Source organism: Palaemon carinicauda, chromosome 22 (assembly GCF_036898095.1).
Source record: "Palaemon carinicauda isolate YSFRI2023 chromosome 22, ASM3689809v2, whole genome shotgun sequence".
NCBI lineage: Eukaryota > Metazoa > Arthropoda > Malacostraca > Decapoda > Palaemonidae > Palaemon > Palaemon carinicauda.
In genome coordinates, this window is record NC_090746.1 from 13,729,931 (window position 1) to 13,748,935 (window position 19,005).

The 19,005-nt window shown below is 41.6% G+C and overlaps 1 long non-coding RNA gene across 2 annotated transcripts in view; it reads left to right on the forward strand.

Annotated features, from left to right (window-relative positions):
• The window catches only part of LOC137616329 (uncharacterized), a 63,554-nt gene that overhangs the window by 7,292 nt on the left and 37,257 nt on the right, over positions 1-19,005 (forward strand). For both annotated transcript variants that reach the window (XR_011039395.1, XR_011039396.1), the window contains exons 2-4: positions 261-487; positions 5,364-5,591; positions 8,366-8,592. This is a non-coding gene — a long non-coding RNA (uncharacterized lncRNA). The remainder of the gene's footprint in view (positions 1-260; positions 488-5,363; positions 5,592-8,365; positions 8,593-19,005) is intronic.

Consider the following 19,005-nt stretch of genomic DNA (forward strand, 5'->3'; position numbering starts at 1 on the left):
GTTAGGATTCATTTTCTCTTTTTTTTTTATGATTGGTGTTGTAGTTCCTTAGCTTAGCTGTGGATATTCAATGGGATTTATTTAATGCTGTAGGTTCTTTAATTGTGTAATGATGTATAAAATAGTGAATGAATTCCATGAATTATATCTCATCGTCACTACCTCTGAACATGATGCAAGCAAGCAAGCACTGTATCACCATTTAATTTGACAAGACTTGAGTCTTTTGAATTGATTAGTTATTTTTTGGTCTTTTTCAGGTCCAGTTGATGAGGTACATTAGTGAAAAGTAATGCAGAAGTGTCTAGTTGACTGTTCTGTTGATGGAAGTATTTTCATTGCAATATCAAGTTGCTTGATAGTTGAATAAAGATTGTTATGACTGAAGAAAAAATTTGGAAATTGTATGAATTGAGACTATAGTCTTCAATTGAGAAATATTCCATGACGAGATTTGGTGAGAGAAGCACAGTATCTTCGGAGTGAAGTAAGTGGAACTTGAGATAATTTTAGTACTGTATTTCATGTTATTCGTAGAGATAATTCTATTAATGAATTCAATGAGAAAAAATCTATCAGAATTTTAGTTTTTCTTTTTGTTGGATGTTTTTACCTATGTAATTTTATTAAAGAATTGCTCCAACACTAATTCAAACCTTTTCGCTCTTTATTTGGGAATATAATTTTGGTAAAGCTGGTATCCTAGTCATAGGACTTCTCCCATCCATATACCAAGGCACTTCCCCCAATTTTGGGGGTAGCCGACATCACAAAGAAACAAAACAAAAGGGGACTACTCTCTACATTCCTCCAGCCTAACCAGGGACTCAGCCGAGTTCAGCTGGTACTGCTAGGGTGCCACAGCCCAACCTCCCACAATTCCACCACAGATGAAGCTTCATAATGCTGAATCCCCTACTGCTGCCACCTCCGCGGTCATCTAAGGCACCGGAAGAAGCAGCAAGGCCTACCGGAACTGCGTCACTATCGCTCGCCATTAATTCCTATTTCTAGCACGCTCTCTTGCCTCTCTCACATCTATCCTCCTATCACCCAGAGCTTTCTCACCCTCGCCACTTCGTTCCTAACCCTATCTACTCGAGATACACCAGCCATACTCCTCAGACACTTCATCTCAAACACATTCAATTTCTGTCTCTCCATCACTTAAATTCCCCACAACTCCGATCCATACATCACAGTTGGTACAATCACTTTCTCATATAGAACTCTCTTTACATTCATGCCCAACCCTCTATTTTTACTACTCCCTTAACTGCCCCCAACACTTTGCATCCTTCATTCACTCTCTGACGTACATCTGCTTTCACTTCACCATTTGCTGCAACAACAGACCCCAAGTACTTAAACTGATCCACCTCCTCAAGTAACTCTCCATTCAACATGACATTCAACCTTGCACCACCTTCCCTTCTCGTACATCTCATAACCTTACTCTTACCCACATTAACTCTGAACTTCCTTCTCTCACACACCCTTCCAAATTCTGTCACTAGTCGGTCAAGCTTCTCTTCTGTGTCTGCTACCAGTACAGTATCATCCGCAAACAACAACTGATTTACCTCCCATTCATGATCATTTTCGTCTACCAGTTTTAATCCTCGTCCAAGCACTCGAGCATTCACCTCTCTCACCACTCTATCAACATACAAGTTAAACAACCACGGCGACATCACACATCCCTGTCTCAGCCCCACTCTCACCGGAAACCAATCGCTCACTTCATTTCCTATTCTAACACATGCTTTACTACCTTTGTAGAAACTTTTCACTGCTTGCAACAACCTTCCACCAACTCCATATAACCTCATCATATTCCACATTGCTTCCCTATCAACTCTATCATATGCTTTCTCCAGATCCATAAACGCAACATACACCTCCTTACCTTTTGCTAAATATTTCTCGCATATCTGCCTAACTGTAAAAATCTGATTCATACAACCCCTACCTCTTCTAAAACCACCCTGTACTTCCAAGATTGCATTCTCTGTTTTATCCTTAATCCTATTAATCATTACTCTACCATACACTTTTCCAACTACACTCAATAAACTAATACCTCTTGAATTACAACACTCATGCACATCTCCCTTACCCTTATATAGTGGTACAATACACGCACAAACCCAATCTACTGGTACCATTGACAACACAAAACACATATTAAACAATCTCACCAACCATTCAAGTACAGTCACACCCCCTTCCTTCAACATCTCAGCTTTCACACCATCCATACCAGATGCTTTTCCTACTCTCGTTTCATCTAGTGCTCTCCTCACTTCCTCTATTGTAATCTCTCTCTCATTCCCATCTCCCATCACTGGCACCTCAACACCTAGAACAGCAACTATATCCGTCTCCCCATTATCCTCAACATTCAGCAAACTTTCAAAATATTCCGCCCACCTTTTCCTTGCCTCCTCTCCTTTTAACAACCTTCCATTTCCATCTTTCACTGTCTCTTCAATTCTTTCGCCAGCCTTCCTTACTCTCTTCACTTCTTTCTAAAACTTCTTCTTATTCTCTTCATATGACTGACCCAGTCCCTGACCCCACCTCAGGTCAGCTGCCCTCTTTGCCTTCTAGCAAAGTATAACTACCCCACTGCTCACTACCCCAAAGCTAGTGAGCAGTGGGGTAGGGCTTAGTACTGACTACCCTGCTCACATACACACACACACACACACACACACACACACACACACACACCGGTGTTGTCTTGTCACTTTTTCCTTTGGCTCGGTAGAGATCGGATGTCGTCCCTCGCTACCGCTCAACCTTTATTGACTGGTCTTAGAGTAATTTGTTTCTTTATTTTTACATATGTGAGTGTTGCTGTTTGGATTCGTGTGTAAGAAGTAGAAAGAAGCTCTGAAGTTTTTCCGTGAGGACGAGAAAATTTCTTCCCTCTTCTTCACTCTGGACCAGCCTTAGGATTGGAGGACTCCGCCCCTTCCCTTAGAGAAAAGACTGTGCCCTCCTCCTCAGGGAGTCGCTCTCCTGTGATGCACCTTCACTTTTCTCTAAGGAGGCCACTTAAGGCCTACCCCGAGCTTGACCTCTGTCTTGCTCCCTTGTGCTGAGTTACCCTCTCACACGCACACCTGTGTTGTATCATCACTTTTATTGCAGGCAGGACTTGCAGTGGGATAGGTGATGGAGAGATAAACTTGTATAAAAAGCTCTAGGTTTGTATCGGTAGGTAAAATACAAATTACAGTAATACCTCTGGATACTAAAATTAATCTTACTACTTGAATGGTGGGCACCTTTCCCTTACGTGGGTTTGGTGCTCCCAGGAGTGGTTTCTTCAGTGCCGACACCGCCACACCCTCGTTCTGAGATGTCACCCTATGGAGGGAGTGCAAAGGCACTCAGGGGACACCTTTCCCGTTCACTGATAAGGTCTTCTTTTGTTACTCATGGTGAACACCTTTCTCGTTCGCGTGTTAGGTCCTCTCCTGAGTGGTCTATTTAGCGCCGATTCCACCGCACTCCTTTATTCTGAGATGACTCGGCCAGTGGAGGAAGTGCCAAGGGTGGAAGCATGTTCCTGCTCTTCACAGGTTAGGTTTCCTCATGATTGGTCATTCCAGTTCTGTTGTCAACGCATCCCCTCTTTCTGAGAAGTTTCAATTGACGGAGAAGGTTGCAGAGCAGTGATATTTGACCTTTACTCCTCAGACCAGCCTTTATCTCTTGCCAAACTCCTACGAGGTTTTTGGCGAGCGACGTAACTCTGAAAACAACGCTTGAGCAGATGAGGCATGTTCCAAACGATTCCAGTAGGATGACAGCCAATGCAACCCAATCATAAAAAGTGGTGAGCTCGCCACCTACGATCTTCACTGTAAGTGGACAAAGTGCTATTGCTGCATTGAATTCTACATCGATTCTTCTAGTGAGTCTCCTTATTTAGACAACACTTGGAGTAGACTCTTTGATCAGAGCAAAAGCAAGGGTTACCTCATCAATGCAAGTACGCATCAACTCAGTAGCGCACAGGTGTGTTCACGACCTGGGTAGCGCACAGGTGCGTTGCGCTACGTCGTGGTGTGCTCTCTTCTTCAACAACGCACAGAACTTTAATCTACTGTTAACTTTGATAACGCTAACAGATTCTCCATGACATACAGTTGAGGGAGTTCAGTGCACACCTTTTTGTGGAACCTAACCCAGCACTCTTCAACCATATGAGGGTGCTGCGCACTCGTCAACCTTCGTGCTTAATACCTCACTTGTCACGTGAAATGTGTTGTATAGTTCACACATTCACTGTTGTCAGCGAAAGCCATTCTTGAACAGATTAATTTTAGTATCCAGAGGTATTACTGTAATTTGTATTTTACCTACCGATACAAACCTAGAGCTTTTTATACAAGTTTATCTCTCCATCACCTATCCCACTGCAAGTCCTGCCTGCAATAAAAGTGATGAGACAACACAGGTGTGCATGTGAGAGGGTAGCTGGTACTACCCCCTTCCCCAAGCTAGTATTACTCTCTACCCCCTGCTAACTAGCAGTGGGGTAATTATACCTTGCTTAAAGTCTAATGGTTAGTCTTCCAGCTTTTCCAAAAGCATATTCTCTCATAAAGAGCTCAAGGTATATACTGTTAGGAAAAATACAAATACTTTAAATTTGTCATTTGTTCCATCACTAAGTACATTCATTGTTATGTATATTAGTATACTTTTGTAAGTGAGTGTTAAACCAATTTAACATGCAAGTTTCTGCCTGGAAGAATTCTCTTAGACCCAACAGATCCCCAGGGTTAACACCTCTGGCCCTCTCTGGGCTGAGAAATTTATTTGTCATTGTTATGTATACTTGTGTACTTTTTGTGTCTTAGCACAAGACTTGCAGGGCATAGCTCCTAAGTATCTTGGATTCAAGTTCAAAACACTTAACCTTCTGGTGACATTAACATTCATATGTATCATATTAAAAGGTGATAAGAAATTTTACAATGATCTGTAGACATTGCTATTCAAGTGGCAATCGTTATAGATTTTTAAACTTTTCCGTTTAGTACTTTCGATATTTCATCCCGGGTACCTGTCATTCATATAGCCTATTGTGTTCTTTCTTCTTTTTTTTTTTTTTTTTTTTTTTTGGGAGCTCCTTAGCTTAGCTGTGGATATTCAATGGGATTTATTTAATGCTTTAGGTTCTTTAATTGTGTAATGATGTATAAAAAAGTGAATGAAATCCATGAATTATAACTCCTCGTCACTACCTCTGAACATGATGCAAGCAAGCACTGTATCACCGTTTAATTTGACAAAATTTGAGTCCTGAATTGATTACTGTAGTTCATTTTTGGTCTTTTCAGGTCCAGTTGATGACGTACATTAGGGAAATGAAAGGCCGAAGTGTCTAGTTGACTGTTCTGTTGATAGAAGTATTTTCATTGCAATATCAAGTTGATTGATTGTTGCAAAAAGAAATTATGACAGAGGAAAGCAATTGGAAATTGAATGAAATAAAGCTGTATAGACTTTAATTGAGAAATATTCCATGAAAAAATTTGGTGGAAGAAGCAGAGTATCCTCGGAGTGAAGTAAGTGGAACTTGAGATAATTTTAGTATTATTCATAGGGATGATTCTAGTACTGAATTCAAAGAGAAAAAATCTCTAGATTTCTAGTTTTTTTCTATTAGATGTTTCTACCAATTCAGTTTTAAAAAAATGTTATTCCTAAGCAGATACAAACTGTATTTAGTCATTTATATGGGGGTTACTACTAATCATGTTTTCTATGCTTGGCCAATCAAAATTGCAACGCATGCGTAAGGAGCAGGCAGGAGCTTGCCTTCAGCATCTCCACCACACTTGATGGTGAAGTGAAGAGGTTATGCTCTCACTTCTCTACGATTGAACATTTCGCTTTCTTTTTGTTTACCTTTTCAGTGTTTAGGTCTCATAACTGGGGTTTTTTTTTTTCTTCTTTTTTAATTGACATCATTTGAGTGACAATTCATTAACTGAGAGTTACGAGTGAGTTCTTATGTCTCGTAAATGTCATTATTTATGTTTTTTACTCAAACTTCAATAGCGACTATTGTGGTGTTCTTATGGTCAGGCAGACATGGACACATCCTCTGTGTCTGTCTTGCCTAGACAAGAGGTATTCAAGAGAATCTCCATGTAACCACTAGGGAGTGAACTCCTTCCCAATGGGAGAGATATTATTCTTGTCTCAGGAAACTTAAGAAGATTTCTATGTTGCCGAGTCTCCCGCAACAGAAGTTAGAGAAATTTCATTCTAAGCAGTGAGACCCTCCCTTCAGGTTTTCATATTTTTCATGTTATGCAGATGAGACGTTCACCCTTAAAGTGTCTGAAGTGTGAAAGCATCTCTGCAGTCACAGAGGGACGTTTTGAGTTGAGCTTGTTATCACCCCCCCCCCCTTTGTACTGAGGCAACCTTATTGGAAGGTCCAGATTACCAGTCTCCATCTTGTATTAATGAGAAAGGCCTGCCTCGTACGCCTAGGGATTCTCGCCAGAAAACTCCTCTTAAGATAGCCCAGAATAAATCAAAAGATTTGTGATCTCTCTACTATGAGGGTGGTTTGACGGCTTGGGCTGTGCCCCCCCCCCCCCTCCCCCCCCCAGTGAACAATGCCATTTTGTTCTAAGCAGGCCTCTCCTTCCAAGCCTGTTAATGCTTTGAAGTTGAATGTGATTAGTCCTGCCCTACCAAGATTTTATTGAAGAATTCAGTTAGGCTTTGATATTCAGATTAACGAATCCAAACGAGCTGCTTTATCTAAACATGATGACATCACTGAAAGTGCCGCCTTATCTCAGCACGTGATGATGTCATCACGCTCTGAGATAAAGCGGCGCACTCAGTGATGTCTTCCTGTTTAGATACAGCAGCGCATTTGGATTTGGTAATCTGAATATCACAAGTGAAGAATTTTCTTCACACAATACAAGCTTACAACTCTAATTCTTTATGCGCAAGACAAGCTTACAAATCATCCCAGGTTATCCCCCGCAAGAACAGATCATGTGTGCGTGAGAACTTTTCTCAGCAAAGCATTAAGTTTGAGATGTCCTCCCTAAAAAGTCCAGGTGGTGGCCTAATTTATGGTCCTACGCACATGATTGATGAGCGTATCATGTGCGCGTAGAATGATCGTCTGTGCAGGGGATATCTTTCACGTAACATGAAAGGTGAAGATAAGAAAGAATCCTTATACCCTACTTTTACAATGGAAATCTAGTCTGACTTAAGAGTCAACCTGACTAAGAGGTGTAGACGAGGCCCGGGGCAAATACAAAACTGAGGCCTATCAGTCGATAAGTTGTTTGCTTGTAATGCACTGAATCTGGGAAAAGTAAATCGTTCAGCTGAATGTGTTGAAAGGAAAAGAAGTTTCCCCAGGCCTACCTCCGCCTCCTTATCTAGCCTTAATGTGCTTACAGCTGGAGGAAAGTACTCATAATTTTGACAGCTGGATTAATACTAAACCAACCAGGGCCATTGTTGTGAGCACTAGTGCTAACCCAACAGAAGTCAACTCTCGGAATCTCCGTCAGTTTCAGAGACGCCTCAAGCTACAAGGATTAGGAACCTCGTCCATCACCTAGGAAATATGATAGTCTTCCCTAGAGAAACCTGGCACTGAGGAATTACTGTGAGACAGAATTAAGTCGCAAACACAGAATCTTAATTCGAAACAAAGCGAAGTAGCTAAACGTATTTAATATGCAAGTTTCAGCCTCAGAGAATTCTCTTAGAGCCAACAGGTCCCCTGGGTTAACACCTCTGTCCCTTTTTGAGCTGAGAAATTTATTTTTCATTATGTATACTCATATACTTTCTTTAAGTGTGTCTTAGCTCAGACTTGCAGGGCATATCTCCTAAGAATGCTGGATTCCAGTTCAAAACATTTTACCTGCCAGTTACATCAACATTCATATGTATCATATGAAAAGGTGATAAAAATGTTACTGATGATCAGTAATCATTACTATTCAAGTGGCGATCATTATAGATTTTCAAACTTTTCTATTTGGTACTTTGATATTTCATCCTGAGTACCTGACATTCATACAGCCTAGTGTGTTAGGATTCATTTCTTATTTCCTTTTGTGACTGGTGTTGTAGCTCCTTAGCTGTGGATATTCAATGGGATTTATTTAATGCTGTAGGTTCTTTAATTGTGTAATGATGTATAAAATAGTGAATGAATTCCATGAATTATATCTCCTCGTCACTACCTCTGAACATGATGCAAGCAAGCAAGCACTATATTACTGTTTAATTTGACAAGATTTGATTGTTTTAAATTGATTAGTTATTTTTTGGTCTTTTTCAGGTCCAGTTGATGAGGTACATGAGTGAAAAGTAATGCAGAAGTGTCTAGTTGACTGTTCTGTTGATGGAATTATTTTCATTGCAATATCAAGTTAATGGATAGTTGCAATAAGAAATTGTTATGACTGAAGAAAACATGAATTGTATGTATTGAGAGACTGTATAGACTTTGAGAAATATTCGATGAAAAGGTCTTTTTTGGAAGAAGCCGAGTATCCTCAGAGTGAAGTAAGTGGAACTAAGAGATAATTTTAGTATTATGTTAATCATAGGGATAATTCTATTACTGAATTCAATGAGAAAAATCTCATAGATTTCTAGTCTTTATTTCTATTAAATATTTCTACCAATTAATTTTATAAAAGAAATTTTTAGTAGGAAAATTATATTAGTAGGAAAATTATATTACACAACTGTATTCAGGTTTTCCGCGTAACCACAGTTTTTTTGAGTCTTTAATATATGATTCAGTCAGTGCTTGAATTACTCTATGACTGTTCGTAGTTGAATGCAAATTTTGTTTATATGTACCTCCCCTATTGTTCATAATGCCACTTCTCCAGAATCTCATTTTTGTCTATCTTTACCCTTAACATTTTGAAAATTTAAAAATTTTCCCATTTTCTTTCCCATCAGTAAAGACATGGCCTAAGTAAAGGAAGGAACATTCTAGTGGCAAGTGGTAACTGATCAGCCAGTCTTTTTCTTTTCCATTTGTCAGTTGTGATATCACACCTATAAAGATTGATTGTTTATTACTATAAAGATAACTTCTGCTAGTTTTGCTCAAGGATTGTTTCTGGATGTTTAATTTCTACATTCTGTTTGTGTATTGTGTCAGGAAATACTTTGATTTATAGAAACATTGTGAAAAGTTTGTTTCCCTCAGGATACCTCACATGAAAGTGTGTTTCAATGGCTGCCAATCAAAATAAAAGATCATAGCACTAAGGGGGAAAAGACAGGGAACACTGTTAGTTGATTATAGCTGGGATGACAGCAATAATGACAGGCCTCCATGTGATTATTACTTGAAAGTGAAGGGTCATAATATGATTAGGGTAACTACTTCCCTTGAATAATCTAGAAACCTTTCATTGGAAAGAATTTTAGTAGTACAGTAGCTTAATGGCCTACCACATTGGTTTTTGCATAACATTATCTGGAAGAATGTTGGTACGCTTAGTGGCTACAGAACTTGTAGTCTAAATAATTTAAGAGTCTTTTTGGTTTTAAACTATCTCATATAAAATGAATGGGATTTTAATTCAATGATGAATTTGGTATCAATCAGAGGTGTCATTTAGAACAAGAGATATCATTTACAGACGAGCTGAAGTCCTTTATTTCAAACATCATTATTAAACATTCTGTAATCCCATTTATCAAACTATATTTTGAGATATTTATTAAAAGGATTGAAGACCTGATTAGTAAACCTTAACCTTGGTATTTTAAGAACAGTAACTACATTAAATTAGAGGATTATAGATCTTTCATTTATAAACTATAAAAACTTTAATAAAAACCAAGAATAATAGACATGAAATAGAATAGTGTCTCTGAGTGTACCCTCAAGCAAGAGAACTCTACCCCCAAAACATTGGAAGGCCATAGTACAGAGGCTATGGCACTACCCAATACCCAAGACTAGAGAACAATGGTTTGATTTTGGAGTGTCCTTCTCCAAAATGAGCTGCCTACCATAGATAAAGTCTCTTCTACCCTTACCATGATGAAAGTAGCCAATGAACAATTACAGTGCAGTAGTTAGCCTTGTGGTGCCAAGTGAATGAAGATAAATTGTACTTTAAAACTGAAAAGAAAGAGAGACTGGCTCATCAGTTACCACTTACTGCTAGAATATAGCTTTGTTTACTAAGGTCATCTGTTTACTAAAGGGAAAGAGAATGGAAAAATTTTACTGATGAATGTCGACTAAGCCGACCTGGAAAAAGCAATATGAACATCAGATGATAATAGAAATAAATTTTGTTAGTAAATTTTTTTTATATCATTGATAAAGATCTTGTGTTGTGATGTAATTTGTATTTCTTTGATTTTGATGTCACTTAGTATTAGGATATTTATGCGCATCAGAAGGGAAATTTTTTTTTTTGGAGAAAATTTTCTTCCCTTAATTCACTATGTCGAGGCGTGTCATCTAGGTCCAACAAGATTATATAAGGGAACCTCATTAAAAAATGTAATGTAGGACCAATTTGATTACTAATGATATAAGTTGGTATTACTGGCTGTTAAGGAAGACAAAACAGATGCCTTAAAGTTGGCGAGTCATTATCTTGTAATGTACTGAATCTGGGAAAAGTATATCGTTGGGCTGAATATGTTGAATGGGAAAGAAATTCCCCCACGGCTACCTCCGCTACCTTATCCTGTCTTGATGTGCAAACAGCTCAAGAAGGGAGGGACATTCGAGACATATTAGGTAATCCTAATAAACTGTATAGCTGGATTAATGCTAAACGAACAGGGGTCAGTGGTGTGAGTGCTAAAGCTGATCCAACAGAAATCAACCCTCTAGGAACCTCTATTTCAGTTTTACAGATGCCTCAAACTTTAAAGATTAGGAACCTCGTCCTTCACCTAGGAAATATGATAGTCTTCCCTAGAGAAACCTGGCACTGAGGAAAAACCGTGAGACCGAATTAAGTCGCAATCAAATAGTCTTGATTCCAAACAAACTGAAGATGCTAAACCTATTTAACATGGAGGTTTCAGCCTCCGAGAAATCTCTTAGAACCAACACGTCCCCGGGGTTAACACCTCTGTCCCTTTCTGAGCTGAGAAATTTATTTTTCATTATGTATACTCATATACAGTACTTAATATAAGTGTGTCTTAGCACAGACTTGCAGGGCATATCTCAGGGCATATCTCCTAAGAATGCTGGATTCCAGTTCAAAACATTTTACCTGCCAGTTACATCAACATTCATATGTATCATATGAAAAGGTGATAAAAATGTTACTGATGATCGGTAATCATTACTATTCAAGTGGCGATCATTATAGATTTTCAAACTTTTCTATTTGGTACTTTGATTTTTAAATATTAAACTTAGCCGGTGAATATATAATAGCTGACGTCTCGGACGGCTCGACAGAAACACAAAAACTCGCGAGCGATCGCCATGAAGGTTGCGGGTGTGCCCACCAGCGCCGACTATCGGCCAGATACCGCATATACAGTGAACCCTCGCTACTTCGCGGTTCGACCATCGCGGATTCACCACTTCGCGGATTTTTTCCATAACCCATATATATACAGTAATATATATATATATGTATGCATGTATTTATGTATATATGTAGGTATGTATATGTGTATACATATAAATATATATATATATACACACACATATATATATATATACATATATATACATATATATATATATATATACATATATATATATATATATACAGTGATACCTCGGTACTCGACCATAATCCGTTCGAGATCCGTGTTCGACCTCCGATTTGTTCGAGTACCGAATTTTTTTTCCCCATAAGAAATAATGGTATATATTCTATTCCGTTCCCAAGCACTCGAACAGGCCCAAAATATTAATAAAACGTGTACCTAAACAACAATAATTATCTAAATGTGTATGAAATTGGTCAGAAAATCCTATAAAACAATTTTAAACCATTTACTGTACTAAAATAAAACAATTTTAAACCATTTTCTGTACTGTAGTGAACATACCTTTGAGCAGCGGTTCGATGGCATACAGGGATGGATGTGGAGAGGATGGAAGGGGGAGGTTACTGCTTGGAAGGAGAGTCCCCTTCCATGATGTGGCGGGGTAGTTCTCCTTCAGGAGTTGTTTCTCTCTCCAATGAAAGGGTGGGCAGATCTATTTCAGGGGTTTCTTCTCTTCTTTGTCTCTTCTTTGGAGGAGAAACAGGCTTTGATGTAGCAGCTTTCTTTTCTTTTGTGAAAAACTGGTCTATTGTTAATTGTTTCTTCCTCCTCTGCAGTATTCTTCGAAAATGATACATGACACTATCATTAAACATATGCACTGCCCGGTTTGCTACTGCAATTTCTGGGTGGTATTTTTCAGCAAAAGCCTGCACATCTGCCCACTTGGAACAAATTTCATTGATGAGAGAACTTGGAACATCCTCCCTTACCTCATCCTCTTCTGAAGATTCCTGCTCCACAATCAGATCCTGCTGCTGTTGTTGTTGCAGGTGCAACAATTCCTCCACAGTCAACTCGGTAGAATGGCTTTCTACAAGCTCATCAATATCATCCTTGTCGACCTCAAGCCCCAAACTCCTGCCCATGACAACAATTTCCTCAACGACATCAGTGTCATCAGAAATTACAGGGGTAGCAGTGCTTGGACCCGCCTCTGGTTGGAAACCTTCAAACTCCCTCTCTGTGACACATGATGGCCACAGCTTACGCCAGGCAGAGTTCAATGTCCTATAGGTCACACCTCGCCAAGCTTGGTCAATCATGTTAACAGAGTTGAGGATGCTGAAGTGTTCCTTCCAGAATTCCTTTAGGGTCAACTTCGTGTCACTGGTCACTTCAAAACACTTTCTGAAAAGGGCCTTGGTATAGAGTTTTTTGAAGTTTGAAATGACCTGTTGGTCCATGGGCTGGAGTATGGGAGTAGTATTGGGGGGCAAGAATTTGATTTTGATAAAGCTGTATTCTTCTTTCAAGTCATCCTCGAGACCTGGAGGATGTGCAGGAGCATTGTCCATAACCAGAAGACATTTCATTGGCAAGCTCTTTTCAATGAGGTAAGCCTTAACCTGGGGGGCAAACACTTCGTTTATCCACTCAGTAAAGAATTGTCTTGTGACCCAAGATTTAGTGTTCGAGCGCCACATAACTGGTAGTGCACTTTTACAAATATTATTTCGTTTGAACACCCGGGGGTTGTCCGAGTGGTACACTAACAAGGGTTTGATCTTGCAATCGCCACTTGCATTTGCACACAGCAACAATGTTAGCCTATCTTTCATTGGCTTGTGACCTGGCATCTTCGTCTCGTCCTTGGTAATGTACGTATTGGCTGGCATTTTCTTCCAAAATAACCCAGTCTCATCACAATTAAAGACTTGTTGTGCGATCAAATTTTGTTCATTTATGTACCGATCGAATTCCCCCACGTACTTATCGGCTGCAATTTGATCCGAACTAGCTGCCTCCCCATGCCTAGTAACACGATGAATACCTGTTCTATTACGAAACTTTTCAAACCAACCCCTGCTCGCTTTAAATGTAAATGAATCACTTTCACTGGTACTCGGACTTTTCTTCACTAATTCTTCATAGATATGCAACGCTTTTTCACAAATGAACGCTTCACTAACACTTTCCCCGGCCAACTGTTTTTCTTTAATAAATATTAAAAGCAACTTTTCCATCTCCTCAATCACTTGTGGCCTTTGCTTAGTTACCGCCGTAACTCCCGTTGCAACATTCGCCTTCTTAATCATTTCTTTATGCTTTAAAAACGTAGAAATGGTCGACTTCGCCATTCCGTATTCTACCGCTAAATCGGACACTCGTACACCATTCTCATATTTCGCTATAATTTCCTTCTTCAACTCGATCGTTGTTCGCACTGTTTTCCTCTTCTCCTTCCCCTTAACACTCATTACTTTCTTGGGACTCATTATGAAAGCTAAAAAAGCAATTAAAAGCACTGAAAATCACTAAATCACAACGAATGCTGATCGCGCGTTGTCTGAGTGACGCTCTCGAGAGAACTGATGCTTCCCGAACAAGCGAGAGTGGCCGAGATGGCGCGATCATCACAAAGCCCATGCGGTCGTCACGTGTTCGGCTGGTCGAGTACCGAATTTTTGGTCGAGCACCGCAGCAAAAATTTCTCGAAAATTTTGGTCGAACTCCGAATTGTTCGAGTATAGAGTCGTTCGACTACCGAGGTATCACTGTATATATATATATATATATATATATATATATATATATATATATATATATATATACATATATATATATATATATATATATATATATATATATATATATATATATATATATATATATATATCTAAAGTAGGAAGATGTGATGTAGTTCTAAGGGAAAAGTATGGGAAATATGTCTGGGTAATAAGCAAAGTTCTACCTCCAGTTTGTTTCTTCATTATGATCAGAGATAAATGTAAACAAAACATTGGTTGCCATTTTTTATCGTGCTTTTTAGCGTGTTTAGGAAATGCATGATATAAAATCACCTTTAATATTTGTGCCTGTTTTAGTTTAGGGTACTGTAGTACATGCATTAAGTGTTCTGTACATTAAAGGGTAGTTTGTTAACAGTACTACGTACAAGGGAAGGTTTTAAAAGTCTGAATATACATGTTGAATAAATAGGTAAATATGGTGTCACTACTTCGCGGATTTTCACCTATCGCGGCCGCGACTGGAACCTATCTACCGCGATAAACGAGGGTTCACTGTACTTGTAAACAGCTTCAGTTCTTCTCTGTCGGTCTTATCGACAAGTTGATTCCGCTCGCTGTTGACCTGGAGTTTTTCGTCATTTTTGGTGAAGTACTTCATTTTGGTTGTTTTGAGCTTTCGCTGTGATGGGTGTTTTTCTCTTCAATTAAAACTCTTGAACCCTTTTTTGGCTAGTGTTTATTGTTGATGACTTCGGATTTGTTTTGGATTTTCTTTGACTGTTCAATATGGCTGACCCTTCTCCTATCCCTGGACCTAAATTTCGCAAATGTAATGCTAGGGATTGTAACAAACGTCTTCCCAAGGCCTCTCTCGACCCACATACCGTGTGTTCTAATTGCCGGGGTAAAACCTGCCAATTAGGAGATCGGTGTGATGAGTGCGTGGTCTTGTCGGAATTCGACTGGCTTGAATTTGATAAATATTCTCGTAAGCTGGAGAGAGATAGGGTGAGGAGAAGCTCCTCTAGGTCGTTGGAATTTTCCTCCTCCCATGCCCCTGAACCTAATCCTTCCCCTGTAGTAGTTGTTCCTGAACCCTCTACTAGCACTCATGAACCGTCCATGCGGGATATGTTTCTTGCCATTCAAGCTTTAGGCGAGAAAGTTGAGTCCTTAGCATCAAACCGTAACCAACTCATGTCAGATGTGAATTTATTGAAGTGTCAGAGTGCCAAATCAGAAAATCGTAGTGATAAAGTGATAAGTGCGCAAAGTGTATTTAGTGTTGCGACCGAGGGTTCGTCTGTTCGTGCTTGTCGCTCCCCTAGTCCGAGACCTCTTTCAGGCTCCCCTGCACCAGGGAGAAGTAATGTCGTAGGACTTAAGGGGACGAGAGGCTTTAACCAACGTACAGACGTTCCCTCTTTGGTATCGGGCGTTTCTCGTCAAGATCGCCCCTACCATAAGACGAGCGAGGCTGTTTTCTCCTCGTCATCCGAGGGCTTTCCGCAAAAGAAACCTTGGCGCAAGGTTTCTAGACCCTTGAAGCGGAAGTCAGTCCCTTCAGGACAGGTCCAGCATCCTGGCTGTAGCCATTGGGACAGCTCTGACCCTTTGCAGTCGTCGGAAGACTGTTCGCCTATTAAACGTAAGCGTAACACGGGCTCCGAGAGTCTCAGTAAAGGCAATGTTTTGCCGACACAGACGTTACCATCGTCTCGGCCCGTTCCGACTCCAGTTGATCCTAAATGGGTTGTCCTGCAGGATATGCAGACTAAGCTTGCCTCCCTTATGGAGGAGTATACCGTTGAGCAGGTTCACGATGATCCTCGCCGTTACGCTGATCGAGACTCTGGCTGTCAGCCGCCCAAACGAGCCTTTACTCGTCCTTTTGACGTTATGAAACGTGATGTCGGTAGTTTGTCACGTCAGTCACGTGACATGGATCCTCACTCGCTGCAGTCCCGTGTTGACTTTCAGCCGCTGCCGCAGCCTCGTGTTGACGTTCAGCCGCTGCCGCAGTCTCGTGTTGACGTTCAGGACGTTCGCCAACCAGCTCAGTTGCCTCGACTTGACGTTGAGCGTCAAGCACCGCAGTCAAAGGTTGTTTTGACTGCTCAGTCTACGCAGTCAATGCAGTTCCGACGTGACGTCGAGCGTCCATCAACTCCTGTTGTTGTTGTTGGTCAGTCGCAAGGTTTTCAGTCCTTTCAGCAGCGGCATGACGTCGCTTCCTCGACTGCTACTGCTGCTCCTTTGCTTGTGGACATTGCCTGTCAAGCTTTGCCGCCGCGGCAGGTCTCTCCTTTTCATGAGACTCGACAATTGTCGGACGAGGTTCCTTCAGATGAGGAAGTTGCTGATCCTCCGCCTACTGATATTCCATTGGGCATTTTATCAGACGGAGAAGAGCCTAAAGCTGCTCAACCCTCTATGGACTTTAAGAAAATCATGATGATTTTTAAGGATCTTTTCCCAGACCATTTTGTAACTTCTGCTCCTCGTTCGCCTCCGTCAGAGTTTGCGCTAGGCCTAGCTGCTTCGAAGCCTTCTTTTACTAAGCTAGTGCTCTCTCGCTCTTCTAAGAGGGCTTTACGTTTGCTAGGCGACTGGTTGATCACCAGGAGGAGTTTGGGGAAGACGGCCTTTGCTTTCCCTCCTTTTAAACTAGCTTCTAGAGCGAGCGTCTGGTATGAAACGGGAGAAGTTCTCGGCTTGGGAGTTCCTGCCTCTGCCCAGGGAGACTTCTCAAGCCTCGTAGACTCTCCCCGTCGCCTGGCCATGAGACGCTCTAAAGTTTATTGGTCCTCCTCGGACCTTGACCATCTCCTTAAAGGGGTTTACAGGGCCTTCGAAGTTTTCAACTTCTTAGATTGGTCTCTAGGAGCATTAAGCAGGAAGATCTCGTCGGCCGACCAAGATGTTTACGTGCTTATTATGTCCTACATGGACAAAGCCATCCGTGATGGCTCCAATGAGCTCGCCGCTACCTTTACGGCTGGAGTCCTGAAGAAGAGGGAGACTCTTTGCTCGTTCCTTTCGGCAGGAGTAACTCCCTGTCAAAGGTCGGAGCTTCTCTTTGCCCCCTTGTCATCTGCCTTGTTTCCTCAACAGTTGATCAAGGATATTGCCGCTTCGCTGGTGCAGAAGGATACACACAACCTGATGGCTACTTCTGCTCGTAAGGGTGCTCCTTCATCGTCTTATGTCGTAAGACCCAAGATCGATACCCCAGCGACTAGGTTTATCCCACCCTTTCGTGGCAGAGCCCTCAGCAGGGGAGGCGCTCGTGCCGACGGTAAAAGAGGCAAGAGGAGAGGATCCAAGTCCTCCCGTGGCAGAGTCTGACTGCCCACGTCCTCAGACAGCGGTAGGGGCCAGACTGAACAGTTTCTGGCAGGCTTGGGAGAAGAGGGGTGCAGACCAAGAGTCTGTGTTGTTGCCCAAGGAGGGGTACAAAATACCTTTTGTACGCAGACCTCCTCTAGTAACAGTTCCTTTAGACCTCTCTCCCAGGTATCGAGAGGAGTCAAGGAGACAAGCTCTACATCAGCAGGTTTCTCTGTTGCTAGAGAAGGGAGCGGTGGTGAAAGTCTCGGACCTTCAATCACCGGGATTTTACAACCGTCTCTTCCTAGTCCCAAAGCATACAGGAGGTTGGAGGCCAGTGCTGGACGTCAGTGCGCTCAACGTTTTTGTTGTAAAAACAAAATTTACCATGGAGACCACGAAGTCCATCCTAGCAGCGGTCAGAGAGGGAGACTGGATGGTGTCTCTCGACCTGCAGGATGCGTACTTCCACATTCCTATACACCCAGATTCTCAACCGTATCTGAGGTTTGTTTACAGGAATGTGGTGTACCAGTTCCGAGCACTGTGCTTCGGCCTCAGCCCTGCTCCTCTCGTGTTTACGAGGCTCATGAGGAATGTGGCAAAATTCCTTCATTTATCGGGAATTCGAGCCTCCCTGTACCTGGACGACTGGCTTCTCAGAGCATCGTCCCGTCATCGCTGTCTGCAGGACCTTCAATGGACGTTGGGTCTGGCAAAGGAGTTGGGACTGTTGGTGAACTTAGAAAAGTCTGAACTGAATCCCTCCCAGACGATTCTCTATTTGGGGATGGAGATTCGCAGTCTAGTTTTTCGGGCTTTTCCGTCTGCCACCAGGATAGAGCAAGCCCTGCTCAAAGTCCACCTCATGCTGAAAAAAGACCGTTGCTCAGTGAGAAGTTGGATGAGCCTCTTAGGGACTCTGTCATCCCTGGAGCAATTTATCTCACTAGGGAGACTTCACCTTCGCCCTCTCCAGTTCCATCTAGACTCCCATTGGAACAAGAGCAAGACTTTGAAAGCGGTGTCAATCCCGATCTCCGAGCCAGTAAAAGCGTGCCTGAACTGGTGGGACAGCAACATAAGTCTGCGAGAGGGTCTGTCCCTGGCGGTCAAGAACCCAAACCACGTGTTGTTCTCAGACGCGTCGGATTTGGGTTGGGGAGCGACTCTGGACGGTCTGGAATGTTCGGGTCTTTGGACGTCGGATCAGAGGAGCATGCACATCAACTGCAAGGAGCTGTTGGCGGTTCACTTGGCCTTGATGAGTTTCGAGAATCTTCTACGAAACAAAGTGGTAGAAGTCAATTCGGACAACACCACAGCCTTGGCGTACATCTCCAAGCAAGGAGGCACTCACTCCCACACACTGTTCGTCATCGCAAGG